General features: G+C 37.6%; 1 pseudogene; it reads right to left on the reverse strand.

Moving 5' to 3' along the window:
* Positions 1 to 6,611: 6,611 nt before the first annotated feature.
* LOC129069605 (ADP/ATP translocase 2-like) lies at positions 6,612 to 7,519 on the reverse strand (annotated as a pseudogene).
* Positions 7,520 to 7,962: the final 443 nt, after the last annotated feature.

Below are 7,962 nucleotides of genomic sequence, written 5' to 3' on the forward strand. Positions count from 1 at the left end.
CAGCAGGCAGCTAGAATGACAAAGGGAGAGGAGGGAGCTAGAGAGAAAAATTGAAAGATAGAGATTCTACCTCTCTCACTACAACATTCGCTGGGTCCTAATGCCCTACTCTAGCTCCTCACTGGCCAAAATCACAGTCTCCAAAGTTAGAAGAAGCCCTAAATTGAGATAGAAACTTCACGTCTTAAATGGGGAAAAGGTAGGTTAGGCTTCGAGCTCAGTCCCTGAGCCTCTAGCATGAAGATTAGGGAAGACATCATTTCTACCACTTCCCACCAGGCGCATTTTCCATCTCTGTAATCCTCTAATTATCAGTCCCTTTTTTCAACCTCTCTCATTTTCTCCCTCTTCCTGCCCTTCAATCAAATCTTTAGTCCTCAGAATTGCCCACTGGTTTAACTCCAGTGTTTTAAGCTTGGCATTCAAGACCCTCAGCTTATCTTCCAATAGCTCCTACTGCCACGTGCCACCCCCTCATCTCCTATCTACTCATGGCCTCTTACGACCTGAGCTATTCCACCTCCACTACATTCCTTTCCGTATTCCATCACTCTTCACTAATGTCCAACCTTTTCTTCAATGTCACCTCCTCCATAAAACCTTCCCTGATCCATTCCCAGCTGGATCTGAGTTCTTCCTCCTCTGATTTCCTGTAATAATAACCAATATTTATTGACCATTTATTAAATGCTAGACACAGCATTAGTTTACTTGTATTAACTAAGTTATCTTTACAGCAACACTGTGAGCTAGGTATGAGCTCCTATTTCAAGCATGGAACACTGAAGGACAGGGAAGTTAAATAAGTAACTTGCCCAAAAGTATACGCTAATAAATGGAAAGCCAGAATCCAAACCTAGGCAGTCATTTCCAGAGCCTGGGATCTTAACCGGCTCTTTGTATAATACTTTACATTATTAGTATGGTACTTACCTGATACTGCTTAGCATTGTGATTATACATATACACACACACAACATTTTTGAGAAGCAGTGTTCATTAAGGGAAAGAGAACAATCTGGAGTCAGACTCAGAAAGTGCAGGGTTTAAATCCCTACTCTGTCCTTAAATCTGTGAACTTGGATAAGTCCTTTATCTGAGCCTCCATTTCCACATTTATAAAATGTGGATGAAAATTCTGCCTCAAAGGTTTGTATAAGAATTCCATATAAGTCAATTGCCTTAACGGATGTAGTTCACTTCTTGCTCCTTCTGGCTTCCAAATCTACTTTGCAATTAGTTTATATTATAAACATTTAAAAGGTAGGAAATATATATATATAATCTCCCCATAGTACCTAGAGCAACACCTTTAGTGCATCAGACCTTAATAAATCTTTTTTGGGAAAAATTGATGAATTTAAATGCAAATATCCCTGAGAGTGGAATACTTTAAGATTAGCAATCATGTATATCTTATGGTGGAAGAATTTCAGACCATTTTCTAATTGTAATTCATCTTGTAAATTATTAAGTGCCTACAATGTGCATACGAAATATTAGAAACTGTAGGAATACATAGATAAATGAGTCATAGACTGTTCCCAATGTGCTTCTTGTAGAGAAGAAAATAGGGTTTATCAGAGAGGAGAGAATTTCTTTATACATACAAGAAAGACTGGAAAGAATAAACCAAAATGAAATGTTTGTTTTTATCATTTGTCTTCCAAATGTCCTACATTGACTGTTGCAGTAAAATGGGCACTTAAGGAAATCCATTTATATAGTTAAGTAACTGATCAAAATATAGTACATACTCTTTTCCCTTTCAAATTACATGATAATGGGAATGATACTATCCATTATAAAATGTGTGTAATACTGAATAATAAATAGTATAAGGAAAATAACTTTTGATCCCAACCTAAAGAGAGATAAACATTAATAATATTTTGGTCAATATTTTAAATTTTTTTAAAGATTTTATTTATTTATTTCTAGAGAGGGGAAGGGAAGTAGAGAGGGAAACATCAATGCATGGTTGCCTTTTGTGCACCCCCTACCAGGGACCCGGCCTGCAACCCAGGCATGTGCTCCAACCAGGAACTGAACTGGAGACCCCTTTGTTCACAGGCCAGCACTCAATCCACTGAACCACACCAGGCAGGGCTATTTTGGTCAATATTTTAATTGACCTTTTTCTTAAGTACCTCTCTACGTACAAAATAGATACAAATATTTTTTTCAAAATTTGATCTCACCATAGAATCAGTTTTATACCTTGCTTTTTTTTTTACTTGTTAGCACTTTTCTGTATCATTAGACTGTCTTCAAAAATAAAATCTTTTAAAATGATTGCATAATATTTCAGCATCATTTGCATGCACTATAATTCATGTAACTGTTCTCTTTTTGGTTAGATATTGATGTTGTTTCCATGATTGTTGCTTGTGCAAGTGAAGATCTGATGCATATCCTTGTATAATAATTTTTCTGAATTCCTGAATTTTTCCTTAGGGTAATTTTCTAGAAGTCAAATGGGTCCCAATTGCAAACTTCTCATTTCATACATATGAAATATATATTAAGAGCTAACATTTACTTATTACTAATAGGATGCCAGACACTATGCTCAGTGACTTGCATATATTGTAAGATTAGTACTGTTGATTCTTGCCATTTTATGCATGAGGAAATGGAGGAAATAATGAAGCAGGTCCCTGAATTCAGATCAGGGCTGTCCCCTTTTGGGGTATTCAACCTAAACCTGTGTTGTTGCTCAGTATGCTGTTGCTGTTCCTTTAGTTCACTTAAGAGATATGAATGTTTTAAAGGTTCTCTTTTAATTTTTTTAATTTTTATTTATTTGAGAGAGAGAGAGAAAGGGAAAACATCAATTTGTTGTTACATTTATTTATGCATTCATTGGTTGATGCTTGTATGTTCCCTGACTGGAGACTGATCCTACAACCTTGGTGTATTGATACAATGCTCTAACTAACTGAGCTGTGTGGCCAGGACATAAAAATTCTTTTAAATATTACTAAGATGTTTTCCAGAAAGGAAATTTATCCTCCCATCAGCAGTATAGAAGTGTGTGTACTTCACCACATCAGATCTGCATTGAGAATTTTAGTTTTTCATCTTCACCAATTTTATTCATTTAAAAATTTGTATTTCATGGAATATTAATGTGTTAAAACATTTTCATACATTTATTGTTATATGTATCTCCTCTGTTTATGTCTTTTTCTATTTTAATTTTGAGTATTGGTGTTTTTGGTTCTTTCAAAAGAGCTCTTTATATCATACTGACATCAATCATGTTTTAAATATTTGCCCCCATTTGTGTTTGCCAGTAAATTTGATGGAGTCAACTCTAGCAATACTTTTATGATGTTTTCCATATTTTTGTGCTTAGAAAGTTTTTCCTAATCTCAAGATTAAACCTTTGCCTACATTTTCTTAAAGCGGTTTTATGTGATTTTTTTTTACATTTAATACTAATGACTAATTCAGTCCTCATTGGTTCGTGATGCTTCCTTTATTGTATATCAAGTTCTTATCTTTTTAGTAGGTCAGTCTCAAGGTTTTCTTTTCTGTCCCACTGATTCCTTTGTTGATTCTTATGACAACAATATAATGTTTTAGATATTATAACTTATGTATGTATTTTAATGTTATAAACCAAGTCTCCCATTATTATTATTCTTTTTCAAAAATTATTTGCCATTCTCCCCTATTTGTTTATTTATTTATACTGCAGATATTTTTACATTTATTTATTTATTTATTTATGATTAATTAATTAATTTTTTCAAATACATTTGTCTCTGCCTATCCCCCACCACTTTCCCTTGCCCCCTCCCTCCCTCCCTCCCTCCCCCTTTGGATTTGTCCATGAGTCCTTGCTATATGTTCCTTGACTTTCCCCTTCCCTTCCTTTTCCTCTGCCCCCCCCCTCTTGTCTCTGTTGATTTCTTTACCTTTCAATGTTGCTGGTCTTATTTTCCTTGCATCTCTGTATTGTTGGTTAGGTTCCACTTCTAGGTGAGATCATATGGTATTTGTCTTTTGCCCCCTGGCTTATTTTGCTTAGCATAATGCTCTCCAGTTCCATCCATGCTGTCGCGAAGTTTAGTAGTTCTTTTTTTCTTTCTGCTGCATAGTATTCCATTGTGTAAATGTACCATGGTTTTTTGATGCAATCATCTACTGATGGGCATTTAGGTTGCTTCCAACACTTGGCTACTGCAAATTGGGCTGATATGAATGTTGGGGTGCAAAGGTTCTTTTGAATTGGCATTTTGGGATTCTAGGGTATAGTCCCAGCAGGGGAATCACTGGATCCAAAGGCAGTTCCATTTTCATGTTTTTGAGGAAATTCCACACTGTTTTCCACAGTGGCTGCACCAGTCTGCATTCCCACCAACAGTGTACTAGGGTTCCCTTTTCTCCACAGCCTCGCCAGCACCTGTTGTTTGTGGATCTGTTTATGATGGCCATTCTGACTGGTGTGAGGTGGTATCACATGGTGGTTTTGATCTGCAATTCTCTGATGGCTAGTGATGCTGAGCATTCTTTCAAATGTCTCTGGGCACTCTGTATCGCCTCCTTGTAAAAACGTCTGCCCAGGTCCTTTGCCCATTTTTTGATTGGATCATTTGTCTTCTTGGAGTGGAGTCAAGTGAGTTCTTTATATATCTTGGAGATCAAACCTCTATCTGATGTATCATTAGCGAATATATTTTCCCATATGGTGGGCTCCCTTTTCATTTTGCTGATGTTTTCTTTAACCGTGCAGAAGCTTCTTATTTTGATGAGGTCCCACTTGTTTATTCTTTCCTTTATGTCCCTTGCTATAGAAGACATATCAGTGAAAAAATTGCTGCGTGGGAAAGCTGAGAGTTTCCTGCCAATGTTCTCCTCTAGGACTTTCATGGTGTTGCAACTCATATTTAAGTCTTTTATCCATCTTGAGTTTATTTTTGTGTATGGTGTCAGCTGAGGATCCAATTTCAATTTTTTGCATGTAGCCGTCCAGCTCTCCCAACACCATTTGTTGAAGAGGCCATTATTTCTCCATATTATGCTTCTGTCCCCTTTGTCAAATATTAGATGCCCATAGAGACCTGAGCTTATTTCTGGGCTTTCTATTCTGTTCCACTGGTCTATGGATCTGTTCTTGTGCCAGTACCAGATTGTTTTGAGTATAGTGGCTTTGTAGTAGAGTTTGATGTCCGGTATTGTGATCGCTCCTACTTTGTTTTCCTTTCTCATAATTGCTGAGGCTATTCAGGGTCGTTTATGGTTCCATATAAATTTTTGAAATGTCTGTTCTATTTCTGTGAAATATGTCATTGGTATCTTAATAGGGATTGCGTTGAATCTATAAATTGCTTTGGGTAGTATCGACATTTTGAGGATATTAATTCTTCCAATCCATGAGCACGGTATATGCTTCCATTGATTTGTGTCTTCCTTAATTTCTTTCTTCAATGTTGTATACTTTTCTGCGTACAGGTCTTTTACGTCTTTGGTTAAATTTATGCCTAGGTACTTTATTTTTCTTCTTGCTATATCGACTGGTATTTTTTTCTGATTTCTTCTTCTTCTATTGCATTGTTAGTGTACAAAAATGCCTTTGATTTCTGAATGTTGACTTTGTTCCTGCTGTTTTGCCAAATTCACTTATAAGGTTGAGGAGTTTTTTGGTAGAGTCTACAGGGTTCTCTATGTACACTATCATGTCATCTGCAAACAATGATAGTTTTACTTCCTCCTTTCCTATTTGGATGCCTTTTATCTCTTTCTCTTGTCTGACCGCTGTGGCTAGGACTTCCAATACGATGTTGAAAAGAAGTGGTGAAAGTGTATATCCTTGTCTTGTTCCTGACCTTAGTGGAAAAGCTTTCATTTGTTGCCCGTTGAGTATGATGTTGGCTGTAGGTTTTTCATATATGGCCTTTATTACGTTGAGAAATGTCCCATTTAATCCCATTTTGCTGAGTGTTTTGATCATAAATGGGTACTGTACCTTATCCAATGCTTTTTCTGCATCTATCGAGATGATCATGTGGTTTTTGTCTTTTCTTTTATTCTGTGATGTATTACGTTTATTGACTTGCATATATTGAACCATCCCTGCATCCCTGGGATGAATCCCACTTGATGATGGTGGATAATCTTTTGAATGTATTGCTGGATGCGGTTTGCCAATATTTTGTTGAGGATTTTAACATCTATGTTCATCAGCAAAATTGGCGTGTAGCTTTTTTTCTTTGTAGGGTCTTTTTCTGGTTTTGGGATTAGAGTGATGCCGGCCTCATAAAAAGAGCCTGGGAGTCTTCCCTCCTCTTGGATTTTTTGGAATAGTCTGAGAAGGACAGGGGTTAGCTCTTCCTTAAATTCAGATTTTTTTTTATTTCTTCAAATTTTAGTTTATCAGGAGTGACTGAAGTAAAACAATATAATCGAGTCCCACCATCACCATGGAAATTACTTTAAGAGAAACCTGGTCAGATGAATATTATTCCTTCCCATTTTCAACCAGTAAATACTTGCCATTGATAAAGAGACAGCCAACAACAGTCTGTCAAGAATGCTCAAGATATGCTACATAATGCAATATGCTTGTTCATGGGTTCGGGGGAGGAAGGGTATGAAATAATTTATGTGAACTTCTTGATTTCATCATAGAAGACAAGCACAAAAGCACTACCCATCCCTCCGAGAACATTGGACCATGCACCCTTGAAGAAAGCTTTGCTTCCTTCGTCACAAGCAATTTTCCTCCACAGGCACATTTCCTCCAGTTGAATGTGCCTGTGTACATATCAGTTCCTTTGTGCCCTGACTGCATCATCATGAGATGATGAACAGTGTCAAACAGGTAAGATGTCAACCCAGCCACTGCTGTGATGGACTGTGTGATCATCCAGCTGATGAAGATGTGAGTATTCTTGGGATCTGGAAGCATTCCCTTTGCAGTGTCATAGATACCAAAGTAGGCAGCTCGGTAGATGATAATACCCTGCACAGACGCATTAAAGCCTTGGTACAGGCCTTTGATTCCATCAGATTTATAGATCTTAATCAGGCAGTTGCCGAAGCCTTTGAATTCCCTTTCAGCTCCAGCTTAGGCCACATCAGCTGCTAGATGGGTATGGGCAAAATCAAGAGGATACACAAAATACAAGGAGGTGGGCCCAGCAGCACCACCTGAAGCCAGATTTCCTGCAAAGTAGAGCCAAAAATGGGTTCTCTTGCCCACACCACCCAGGAAGATCTGCTTGTATTTATCTTTGAAGGCAAAGTTGAGAGCCTGGGTGGGGAAGTATCTGATGACATTGGCCAGGTTACTGCACCAGAAGGACAGGACTCCCTGCTCCTTGGGGATATGAACCACACAGTCTATAATGCCCTTGTATTGCTCATCTGCGGTGATTTGTTTGCTGGCATGCTGCACCTGCAGCAGCAGGTTGACCCACTCGATGGGTGCCACCACTGTCTTGGAGATAACTGTGGCCACTCCACCTGCCAGAAAGTCCTTGGCAAAGGACACAGCAGCATCTGTCATGTTGAAAGGAAAGAAGGAGCAGGAGAACACAGGATTTGGTTTGTAACCTGCTGGGATTCTGGGGCTCTAGGGTCCCTATTTATTCTTTTAGGTGAACTTTAAAATCACTTTATCAAGGTAAAATAACTTTGACTTTTGACTGGATTTAATTAAACATGTAATTAATTTTTAAAAGTTGATCTCTTACAAAATATAGCTTTCCCATCCAGAAATATGGCATTAATTTCCATTTATTCAAATCCTGGTTGCTGAGAGATATACAAATATCCTTGTTTTCTCTTAGAATAGCCTATTCATTTTTAAAAGTTATTCCTAGTGATTTTATGCTATTTTCTTTTCATCATGAATGGAGTTTTTTTTCTCTGTATTATATCTCTAACTGGCTGCTGCTAACTTACAAGAAAGTTATTGACTGGTATTCAGCCACTTTGCTGAACTCTTTT

The sequence above is a fragment of the Pteronotus mesoamericanus genome, unplaced genomic scaffold, assembly GCF_021234165.1.
Source record: "Pteronotus mesoamericanus isolate MK-2021 breed Mesoamerican mustached bat unplaced genomic scaffold, CSHL_Meso_final contig_227, whole genome shotgun sequence".
NCBI classification, from domain to species: Eukaryota; Metazoa; Chordata; class Mammalia; order Chiroptera; family Mormoopidae; genus Pteronotus; species Pteronotus mesoamericanus.